The sequence below is a fragment of the Rhipicephalus microplus genome, chromosome X (genome assembly GCF_043290135.1).
Source record: "Rhipicephalus microplus isolate Deutch F79 chromosome X, USDA_Rmic, whole genome shotgun sequence".
NCBI classification, from domain to species: Eukaryota; Metazoa; Arthropoda; class Arachnida; order Ixodida; family Ixodidae; genus Rhipicephalus; species Rhipicephalus microplus.
In genome coordinates this window covers 123,919,864-123,932,294 of record NC_134710.1, presented here as the reverse complement: position 1 = coordinate 123,932,294, position 12,431 = coordinate 123,919,864, and the positions used below count along the sequence as shown (strand labels likewise).

The 12,431-nt window shown below is 39.7% G+C and overlaps 1 long non-coding RNA gene across 3 annotated transcripts; it reads right to left on the bottom strand.

Moving 5' to 3' along the window:
• Positions 1 to 4,610: 4,610 nt before the first annotated feature.
• Positions 4,611 to 11,154, bottom strand: LOC119176388 (uncharacterized). Of its 3 annotated transcripts, none has more exons than XR_005110479.2 (3): positions 10,942 to 11,154; positions 8,079 to 8,217; positions 4,611 to 7,340 (listed from the first exon to the last, which is right to left on the bottom strand). It is a non-coding gene; the product is annotated as an uncharacterized LOC119176388 (long non-coding RNA). The 3 variants fall into 3 exon arrangements; XR_012886952.1 differs by having other exon boundaries at positions 10,626 to 11,038; XR_005110480.2 differs by having other exon boundaries at positions 10,789 to 11,038.
• Positions 11,155 to 12,431: the final 1,277 nt, after the last annotated feature.

The following is a 12,431-nucleotide window of genomic DNA, read 5'->3' as shown; positions in this document are numbered from 1 at the left end:
AAAAACTCTTGAAGAATGGTCTACAATTACGCGCACAGTTTGCAAGAAATCTTTGAAACCTATGTCGTGCCAGAACTAAGAGCGAGGTGGTTCGAGGAAACTGGTTATGACCCGACATAATAGCGCGTGTTCGAACGTCTTACATGAGCTGCTTGTTGGCAAAATGTGGTGGTAATTAGGTAAGTACCTGCAGGGATCTGGACCAAAAGGCAAAACCTGCTACATCTTTTTCAAAAATTTCATTATTTGTGTCAAGCATGTGTGCACTCTTCATTGTTGTGTTCTCTAAGGGAGCAAGTATATGGCATGCGCTTGAAATCCATATATTACCCCTGCGATTTGGAGATGTCATCACAGTGGACATGAACGTGCAATGTAGTTGAAAACGTTGCTGGGCACAAACTTTCTTAACAATTTGAACCCGCTTATATTACAAAAGTTACCTCGTGACTTCAGTCAAATAGTTTCTAACTGTTGTGGTTACTGTCAGATAAAAGTAATAATGAGCTAGTTCTGCTTGGAGAACAGTCTTGCTTGACTGACTGTATTAAAATACAGAAATTTAGTACCTGCATATAGAACTGACCATTTAGTTAATTTTTTTTTTAATTTGTGGTCCAATTTGTTACAGCTTACTTTCAAAATATTTCATACAGGGTGGTTAAGTTTTAAGTCCATACAGTGGGCAAATTTTATCAGCAGTATTGCATGCTGTACAATCACTGTTACTTCTAGAAAGCATGGTGTTCCACTATTCCGGTATGTCTCGGCTGGGCTTCTTGACCTCGACGACTGTACATGTCAAACAGTTTGCCAAGTGTAACTACTTACTCCCCCATAACTCTAAATTTTGTCGAGCCATAATAAATAATAGGTAGTAAGGACCAGTTACAAAACCCTTTTTTTTTATGAAGTGCTCATTAATCAGGAACCTAACAATTCTATACATAAACGATAACAGCAAACACTTCTCCACACATTGAACATTTAGGTTGTACTAATAAAAGCATTAATATAATCAGACCTCTTTTTTTTTGGAAAGTAAATACAATGCATAAAAAGTCTTACCTGTCCGTGCTTCAATATTGTAGCTAAACTATCACTGAAAGCCAGAGTCATTTGCAAATACTATGTGAATTCTCGGAAAGTGCTAGGTTGCTTAATATAAATTGTGGATGTCTGCAGAAAAGCAAAAAGCCTACGTTTATGTTGAGCAGAAGTCCAAGTGAACATGCCTACATATGTTTATGAACTAGTTCCCTGTGACATGTGGTGCAACAGCTCTAGCTTAAAAGCTTCAGGCGGATTTTATGCTGCTCCAAAGAGATTTTAGTTGCTCCACAAGCTCCGCAAATGCCTTTCAAGAGTCACGTCACTGTGCTGTGAGTCTTTAAAAAAACAGGTTTGAAGGGGATGCTAAAACTTTTTTGTGAAGGGATGAGTACCAGAGATCATTACTTTATTTAAGTCTTCAATTTTATTAGGTTAGCACTGGGGCTTGCAGGTATGTTAAATGAGCATGGTCACTTGAGTAACACCTCAGAGGTCAATAATTTTTGGGTTGACAGCAAGGTATGCATGAGATAGGATTATACAAATTGCAGAAATTGAAGTAATGAAGTTGTTGAGAAGACTTTGTTAACAGTACATTTACAGGCTTCATGCAGAATTTGCTTTCTAGCAGGGTGAATTTACTTTTGCTGATGCTTCCAATGGCATCATTGCACTTCATAAGCAGTGGCTTTATGCACTGCACATGACGATCTTGTTTTTTCAAGGTTCGTGTACTGATTAAAAAGTATAGGATCAAGAAACTTACATGCTGTCTTAAGGCATAATCAGGCTCATCATAGAGATAATTGGTGACATTTTAGTGAGTTGTATGTGGGAGGTCTGTGTACATAACTTCATAGCAATCTTGCAATGCTGCAGCTTTATTTGTGTAACGATTGAAGCTCCTTTTCCTGTTAAACATTCTGCCAAGCAACCAAGTTACAACAGCAGGATTGGCACTTGGGTAAAGCAGGTGGTGAGAGTGAGCTTATTCACAAGCCCTTCAAGAGCACTCACTGAAGGAACTAGTACCTATAGGACAAAAATTCCAGTGCACCAAGAAGGGCAAGGGAGGACGGTGCAGGTTAACATTTCAGGAGGGTATCTTCTAGACATCATCCTTCTCTAGCCACAAGCTTGTATGGCCAATGTTTAGCAGACTCCTACTAACATAAACTAGGTATAAATGTTGCTTCTCTATTGCAAGATGACACACCATATACCTTTTGAGAGTCTCCTCACTACAAGCCCTTACATTAGCCTAACAATATTTTTTTTTACGGTGGCCTTTTTTTGTCCTAAACAGTTGTCTCAAGCAACAATATGCACATTGTGACAGTCTAGCTGGTGCCCAGAGAGATGGCTCCAGCCATCACCATGTATACTCCCCTCAAAACGTAAGACACTGTAAAATCATAGTTTGGTGTGCGTGCATAGGACCTTGAACATGTAAGCAGTGACCACTTCTCTTGTGTTCTCTGCTCTGGCTCATGCTTGTCACACACCTGTTCAAGATTTTGACAGAGAAATCAGTTCTGGCAGTGCTGTCTCAGAGGTAAGACTGTGATACCCACAGGAACACCATGGTTGAGCGAGCAGAGATTCGTATCAAATGTAGTAATAAACTGGCAACACCATGGTGATATAAGCACACTTGAATTAATTTATTGCATTAATTTATTGAGGCAGACATCGCACCGCTAAGCCCAGCTGTGATCTCTTTTCGTTATTGTCTACATAGTTTTCCCATTGGTCTCAACAAAGGAAGAAAAATTTCTTTGTGGGGGCACTATATCTTAAGCTTGCATGACTCCAATGAAACACTGTGCGAACAGATATATTGGAAATGTCAGCACTTCGTGTCCTATAAATGGTGAACTGGTTGTCACATTCAGCCGGTGATCCTGCAGGAGCGCTAGGATATACTCTAAGGTCATTTTGCATCAACAATGTCACATACAATAGTTTAACAATGGTTGTTAATGGGCAAGAGGGTGCATAGCTTCAGGGAGGTAATTAAGTTGAGGGGGAAAATTACACGAAGTTTATTGACGTTTGGGCACCCGATATTGTTCTGAATGACAGCCATGAGAAAGGTACATCGTATTTAAGTATGACTAGGTACAGTATATAAGCACCAAAAGTATATGATCAGCGTTCCATAAATCTTATTTAGGATATGTGCAGCTGTGTGCATGTGCAGGGATTCCAGGTGCCGGCATGATGCAAGCTTGTTTTCTTCGACCAGAACACGGTTACTTGACCAGTCAATTTGAAAGCCTGTATATTCCACATGTTCAGCGAGGGCATTCAAGGCCGCCCATGATTTGGTGACTTCATATTCGTGTTGTTTAACTGTTTCATTGAAATCACAGGTCTCATAGACTGACATGTTGTCACACTCGTGGCAGACTACAGTGTAAACAATACTACGGAAATTTCCGCTCGGCAGCTTGTTCTTCCCATTGACTAAAGCATTCCTTAGCTTTTATGTTGGTACATGCACTATTTTGATGTATGTTCCTTTGACATATCACATACCATATCTGACTTTCCAAGCACAGCATTTCTCACATAGGTAAATTTGTGCATATTTATCGTGGCCACAATTTCAGCTTGGCTTGAAGGCCTTTTAGTTAGGTGCCTATGTTAGAACTGCCATCACAAGAGGTTTGCTGGGCTATGTCTTGCCTTTTATAATATTACTGCTATTATTATTATTGGTGATGCTGCTGCAAACGTCCTCTGCTATGCACTTATTGCAGATATTTCAATAGTAGTGCACTCTCTTCTCATTTAATTTTTTTGAGATGGTGTTATTAAATCCATGAGTATTTTTTAGCATTATGTTCATAGAAGAGTACGTAAACGAAGGTAGCACGAAGATAACCAAAACGCGCAACTTAGCTTCACAAAAAAAGCCTACTGGCTTTTTCAGCTTGTCTTTGTTGTACATAGCATGGTCACTCCTCACAACGGTGTTCATGCTGTCTGAGACACATCTGGAAGCTAAGTTGCGTGTTTTGGTTCCTGACAAGGAAGGCTTCTTTTTAACTCTAGATGGCTCTATGTATAATGACAAGGTAGCCACTGGTTTGAAAAAAAGCTGAATAAATGATTTTCTGAGCAACTGCAGCCAATCAATTTATGTGAATGGACACGCATCTTCACTTTCACATGTAAAGTCTGGTGTTCCCCAGAGATCAATCCTGGGACCAGTTTTGTTTCTCATTTACATCAACGACATTGGACATGGTTTATCATCTACTGTCAGATTATTTACATACAACTACATCATTTATAGAAAAATTGACAGCACCCAAGCTGACGAGTCATTATAGTTGGACCTTAATAAACTCGCTTTTTGGTGTCACCAGTGGCAAATGCAAATTAACGCTTCCAAATCAAAGGCCATGACATTTACAAGAGCACATAAAACAGGAATGAGTCGATATGAAATTCAAGCTGTCCCCATTGAAAAAGTATCCCGGTTTAAATATCTTCATTCATTTATCTTCTGACCTATCTTATAATAAGCGCATCGATATCATAACTAGTGAGGTGTCAAAAGCACTTGGATTTATTAAAAGAAACCTTTAGTTGGTGAACTATACCATTAATATGCCAACGTAGACTACACTTGTCCGTTCAAAGATAGAATATGCATCCATCATCTAGAACCCACATCAATCATATCTCATCGATTAACTAGAATCAATACAAAATGAAGTAGCAGGATTTATCACCAAGTAGTATTCTCGCAACTGCAGCACTACAGATATTACACACTCACTTTCATTACCCCTTCTTCAAAAACGCAGACTGTCGTCACTGTTGTTGCATTTTCATACATTTTATCATTGAAAATCTGCCTTCATTAAGCTTGCACAAACACACCTCATAATATTTTGAAACATATTGATCACCAATTCAAAATACAGCCTTTTTTGGCATACACAATTATGTATCAACACTCACCATCACTTCGAAGCACACATCACTGGAACACACTGCCGGGTGACATCGCTTGACTCATTGATCATGCCGCTTTTGTAAAGCAATTCAATATTTTCTTGGACATATGGCTTACCTATCTGTCTGAGTGTGTAAGTGCATGTATGTGCTTATTTTTACTCTTCTTTCATTGGAAAATAATTTATTCTTAAAGATGATAGTCTTGCTTGGGATACTTCAACACAAAAATTTTGGTCTGTCTGTCAGCAAAAAGGCTCAAGTACGATCACATCCACAGCATCCACCAGTATTGCTCAAGTATCTGCGTTCATACTTGTACGATTGTCGATAAAAAGCAAATATTGAGTATATTTGAGGCACAACATCAACACGTCGATATTCTGCACTGTGTTTCTTTATACTAGAAAAGGCATAAATAAGTCATTCTAAGCACTGCAGCTGACAATGCGATGCTTCGCACGAAAAGGCGAGTCTCCTACACTTTGCTAATACGATACTGTGCTGCTACCTATCTTGAAATCTACAAAATTTGGCCTCCAAGATTGCACGCATGCTGCGTGCTCTCTATAACAAAGGCCATCGTTTCGTTTTTTGAGATTACCGCCAGATGGCGCTCATGTCTCACACAACACTCCAGGATCCCATTCACCAGTTTTCTCGTGCAAAACATCAAATAAATATTTCATTCTATTCACTCTTTTAAGACGAAAGACAATAGTCTTTCGATGACATTTTAGTCAAATATGCAGATACAGAGCCAATTTTTTTCATGGCAATTTTCTGTATATATATTTTTTTGCACTATAGCTGTGTCTCTCTTATTGAGTTTTTATTCCTGCCACAATTTTTTTTTTCTCTTTTGCATATTTGTCTATGAAACTGTATTTTACTTTGTTTACCATTTTAACTTTATAATAACAGTGTTCTGATTTGCAAATTTATTGTATAACTAAAACCCCCTCTGTAATGCCCGAATGGGCCTTTAGGGTATATATGAATAAAAAAAGTGTTGATGCAAAAAGCGGGCGACTGAATGAATAAGTTTGTGCCCTGTTACTGACGCTTAATCGGGAACGAGTAGCGGCAAGTGTGAAAAAAGCAAAAAGGCAAGAACTATCAGTTTTTATTTCAGTGAAGATTCATGTTGCCACTAAGAGCTGTTGTTTCAGAAAAAGACACTTGGTAAGTAAATGTTTCAGAGTATCTTTAAAGAAATTTGGAGCATTTGAAGACTTGTGATCTGCTAAGAATTTCCAAGTCAGAATCTGTCATCTTTTCACTAAGTGAACAACCTTCTTTGTGCCGCAGCACATTCGGTATAGACGTAAAAGATTTATATTATTGTTTGCCTTAATGTGAAGATTTGAAGTGTATAAAGCAGTGCATAAGAGAAGATAACGATGAGTTGTTGTTTCAGTGCCAGTGTGGCATCACTATTGCGTCGGTTTTAGAGCTCATGCAGGCCACCTAAATTCTACTGTTGTGTCTTAGAAGGGAAATAATTTTGTCCAAAAATCTGGCATCTGGATTGAATCATGAATATACCTGTAATTAGTTATATTTACTTGGTTATGTAGACGGGCAGCTGCAAAAGCATTTGAATTGGTTATCATCACACGCTGTATGATATGTCCATGACTTCTTAGTTCTACTGGACATTAATAATAGCTCTCTACTGGTTGCTAATATAAAGAAAGATGTTAAAGAAAACGGGATGTCAGTATTTCACTTTGGATTTGCTAAAAATTCATGAGCTACAGTTTCTCGATTTAAGACAGGCTTTGGTCAAAGATCACATTTATAGCAATACCAATCTAGATTCATAAAGCCAATTCTGAATTTTAATTCTGGCCACTCAAAACCATACAGGGAGCCATTGCGTTAACTTTGCTGGGTGCCTCTCTTCAGAAGTTACGCGAGCACCTTATGGCGCATGCATTTGATACACAAGTTGCTCGCCTTGCAAATTCTGGCTTTCCGGGTGACGTGATTTGATCCTTGTCGGAAAAACTTATTTCAAAGATCGAGAAGTTTTATCATTGTGATTCTAGTGCACCAGAAATTAGCAAGAAAAAGAGGCAGGCAGTTATCCCATACATACACAGGATAGCACATAGTTTGAAAAATGTTGGTGCTTGTTATTGCATAAACATGTCATTCTCAGCACGTAATAAAGTGCATAATGTGTGTACTTTGGTGGATAGAGCATTGTGTCAGCAGCCAGGGAAAGGGAACAAACGTGTCTCCAGTCATGTCCACAGATATGCTCCTTGCACTACTGGCGTGGTTTATGGGATTCCACTGTCTTGCAGCTGCAAATATTTAGGTGAAATAGGGCGTTACATAAACGTGCGCTAAAGAGAGCATGAGCTAATGCTATCAGATGCTAAAATCACGTCTAATATGGCAGCTCGTTGTAGGCCATGTGGATGTGTGCTCAGGGCTGGGCAGAGATGCCCGAAAAAGTATTCTGGAATACAGATATCGAAATGCGTGGTTTGGAAGCCTAAAATACAGATACTGAGATAAATTTGTAATTCATGTGACAGGATTTCAGAGATACGTTTGCAAAAAGACAAAAAAGTATTCCAGAATACATATACTAAAATACTTTTGTCTATGTCGGGGATAGTTATACTCCATACAAACATTTCTTATGTGCAGCATAATATTTAAAATGTGTAGCACATTCAAACTTGCAAATGAAATTGATTTATTATATTTTCGCCATTCTCTGAGTGTCATTAAGGCATTACAAAGGATGCTTACGTTGCACATAATTGTTAATAACCACATATTTACAGATATCAGTTGCAATAAAAAACTATGCCATATGAGAGCATCAGTCACACGCATTGTACACTGAAATACGGAACTCAACAGCAACAGTATTAGTTGTGCTAGAAGGAGCATAGTTCAAGCGAAGTGCTGGAACTATAAACAAACGAACTTCCAGTTGAAGGTTTAGTGTTTTCTAGAAATATCTTAGAAAAGGCAGAAAGAATTAAGAACGGACAAGACAAGGAATGCGAAAGGAAACTCAAGAAGACCTCTTTCGAATCGCTGTTTGGCTATGCTGGCGTTTTTCAGGAATGCTCTGCAGAAAGAAGTATCGTAGATGGCCCACTGCACCAAATTTTTTGGGTGGTTTGTGGCTTCCGCAATAAGCTTCAGTTTTTCAAATGAGCGCTGCAAAAGAAAAGTGGGAAAAAAACGAGAAAAACAATCACTACTCGTTCAATTGGCATGGAAATACATTTAAAAAATGGCGCCCATTGTGCAGTATACAATACTCCTCACAATAAAAATATCTGCACTGGAATTCAAAATAGCAGTGTAACATTGTTGTCACGCTGAAGCAGGCCATCATTCAAACACATTCCAGTTCTGCCTGAAGGAGCACAATGGGATGCGGGTAGCAAAGCAACTAGCTCGCTTTCAAGAAGGTAGGAGTCAGTTTCGCCCTCAGCAGAAATGTAGAAATGGTGGGTGCATATCTTGCCGTGGACTGCCAAGGTCACAGCAGAATTTTTTTTCCCCATTGTCAACACGTCTCAGCTCATTTACGAAAAGAAAAGTAACGGGATACCCGTGTCCTGGATAGTATCGCGATACATGCGATACACCGTAAAAGTATTTCACTACTGAGATACAAATACATCTTTGAAAAGTGCCTCGATACAGCAATACAGACACTCAAAAGTATCTCTTAAATACTATTGCGATACTATCCAGCCCTGCGTGTGCCCCACTTGTAGAAAACAAATATCAAATATTGACATGTTGATTAGCGCATGTGTGAAGTAGCCGAAGCATTTTTCATTAGATCTAACAACAAGTGCATAAGTATGGGGGGGGGGGGTATTGGCGTCTTGGTTATGAAGATTTCGGCTTCGATATATGGGGCAACAAGCGCGGAAAGGTACCGGGTGCGATCTCCCACTTTCCGTGTGAGGTCGAAACTTTTTCCCCGCAAAACATGAAGGTAGTGCGTTACGATGCTGTCAATCTTGCATTGAATGTCGTAGACTTTGCGTTTGGTAGGGAGTGTTCTATCTTTGTTACGCAAAGCTTGCTACCACCTTTTGAATCGCGCCGGATTTCTGCGGAGGTCTGTCACGGTCAACATTAATTGGCTTATACTCCAATCAAGACTAAATGATGGCATGCGATGATTCATTCACTACGCCTGATTTAAAAATTCACATGGTCTCAAATTGTTTCGCTCGTCTGGTCACTCCCCCGGGTTATTTTTATTCGAGGTTAGAACTACCTTTCAAAATGTACTTTGATCATGCTCTCAAATTAAGTTGTAAGGTAAACGACTGTCTCTTTACCTATACTTTTATTTATAATGTTTATGCGCTGTATAATATTTGAGCGTGATAGCGTTAACGAGCTCGTTTCCCAGAAATTCCGGTGTCGAAGTCGCTGTCAGTGTCTCCGGTTGTGAGCGAGAAAATATCATCTTGTCTGTGACAAAAAAAAAAAAATCAAGAAACCTGCCAATAGAATAAATAACAAAAGAACTTCAGTTGTAGTGAGAAACGAACACAGGCTACATGCGTGGCAGTCAGGTGCTATACCACAGAAGTACGCCGATTGTCGAAACTGATCCGAAAAAAAAAAAACTGAATTTCATGTAGTACTAAGTTCTCATTATTACTCTGTACCCAGCCAAAAAAGCGAGGCCTTATGTTTACACTTCTTTTGTTCATGTAGTAGAAGTAATTCTTTCAATATTAAGTGGTAGAAGCGTAGAATTGCGTCAAGTGTATAAACATGCGAAATGCCCAACGAGTGGTTGAGTAAGGCCCAGCAATTACAGGGCGCTCAAACTTATGTCCGCGTGTTGCTTTGCGCACACGTAAAGGCCCCTTTGCTGATTCACAAAAGGAACAATTATGACGCAGTGGACACTTTGCAACTTCCAGTGGACGATATGGCGCGAGCACGGAACGACGACAAAGAGACAAGAAGGACACGAGCGCTAACTTCTAACTTCTAGTTGGAAGTTAGCGCTCGTGTCCTTCTTGTCTCTTTGTCGTCGTTCTGTTCTCGCGCTATAACTATCGTCATGTCCTACCAACTAGCCCAAACTGCCACACTTCTAATTTGCAGTGGACATTCTACAATATACCGTAGAATGTCCACTTCAAACTATGGTTTAAAACTATATAGTTTGAAACAGCCCGTGTTCCACACACAGTCATTCGTTCCCTCACGGCACGGTTGAGGCATGCACCGAGACCGATGCTAGGCTAGTAATTCAGGTGATTCGCACAGGGCCCGGTTACATTATTCCGATCTACTCTTGAAGGCGAAGCTCAAGTGTCCTCCAAGTTTGGTAATTGTTGGAGGTTAGAACTGCCCTTCAGAGTGTACTTTGATCGTTCTCTCCAATTACGTTGTAGGATAAACGACTGTCTCTGCACCTCTAAACCGGCTCTTTGTAAGTGTTGTGTAATTGTTGTCGCACAATATATATAATATTCAACGGCGTCACCTCTGCCATATCCGCCAATTGCCACCGCATGTAATAATAATAATAATTTTTATTTGCACACAATATGCAAGGAGACAGCAAATTTGCTCACGGTCGCTCTTCTGCAAGCCCACCACCGCTGGTCGAAAGAGATCGTGGAGGCTACATATATATGAGGTTCTCAAGCTGCTTATAGCAGCTATTATGTTGGTCCACGGCACTGTGTAACCATGTTTACAAATAAAATAAAATAATAAATAGGCAAACGAACTAACAAGTTGCGTGAAGCGGAGTCGTCATTGCGGTCGCCACTGTTGGAGCCTGGCGCAAATTAAGCTAGTCCGCGTACCTCAATGTAGATAAATCTGCTTATTCTCGCCACGCCTCACTCATGACAAACCCGTTTTGTACAATAAATTATGCAGTACCAAAAACAGAAGAAGTGACGTGGGAATACAGCACACCATTCGCGGTAGCCGCTTGCACGTCGCCGCCGATCACAACAGCTTGGCGCGCCCCGGGCCGCTATAGAGAAAAATTAGAGTTACTGTATATGCTACCTTTAGGTAGCATATACGGTAACTCTAATCACTCTATAAATATAGTTATTCTAATTACTCTATAACTCGTATACAGTAACTCTAAAGAAAATTGTACTGCAGCGCCACTAGTTCTTGGGACATCCACGTGGCCCGCCTCACCGGCGGAGCTTTTAAACCGAGTTTATATATAGTAACGTTGATGCCAACCTGTGGAGCCACTTTTTCCCTCTCTGGAGTAAAAAAAAAATTCCAAGATTTCCCTAGAATTTTGTGGAGAGCGGTTTTTTGAAGACTAATGTGTTTGTGCTGTGGAAAACGATGTCAGAGTTCACTTTTATGGTATAATGGTGCATTCGTTTGAAAATATTCACTCAAATCACTGTGCTGAAGGTGTAAAATGTCGCAGTAAAATTGCAAAGCGTTAAACAACATTTTATCGCGTGATATCACAAAGGCAAAGCGGTCATCACAGGGGGGGGGGGGGGGGGGGGGCATGTATAGCAGTATTTCATATAAATCACCAAGAAAGAAGCGATTATTCCGTCTACACACAACCATACAATTCAAGAAACAGTACCAATTGCATTGCGTATAGGCCGAAGAAGGGATAACTTATCAAAATAATGCCCTGCCGCGGTGGTGTAGTGGAAGGTATACTCGGCTGCTGACCCGCAGGTCGCGGGATCGAATCCCGGCTGCCGCGGCTACATTCTCGATAGAGGCAAAAATGCTGTAGGCCCGTGTGCTCAGATTTGGATGCACATTAAAGAACCCCAGATAGTCAAAAATTTCCAGAACCCTCCACTACGAGCGCGTCTCTCATAATCATATGGTGGTTTTTGGGATGTTAAACCCGACGTATCAGTCAAATTATCTATATAATATTTAGGAACACTGCTAGCTGCTAAATTCAAAACACGGAATATATTTATCTTACACTAGTGCACTTGTAATACTTTCAAGAAACAAAATAATAACGATAATAATAGTAATAATAATAACCAAAAAGCGCAGTACATGAAATAATCCGGCGAACAAGCTTAAAAAATATTTCAATTCTGTTGTTCTGTATTTATTTTGCTATTCTGTTATTTCACAACTCTCCTGCAGAAAACGCTTATATAAAACATGAAGTGATGCATGCTTACATAACTTATAAACAATAATGTCTTGAAAAACGTACGCTCAAGCTTTGTCATGATGTTTGATACAGGATCGAAAAATAGTTTAATCATGAAAGCGTATTATGCCAGTTGGCAGTTCATTCCTCGCAACCTGCTGAATGGTTGCGAAAAGATATGTGTATTAGAAATGTTGACTGCCATGGATATATTCCAAAAGGATGGAAAGGTGGGCTAGATGGTAATTCATAATTG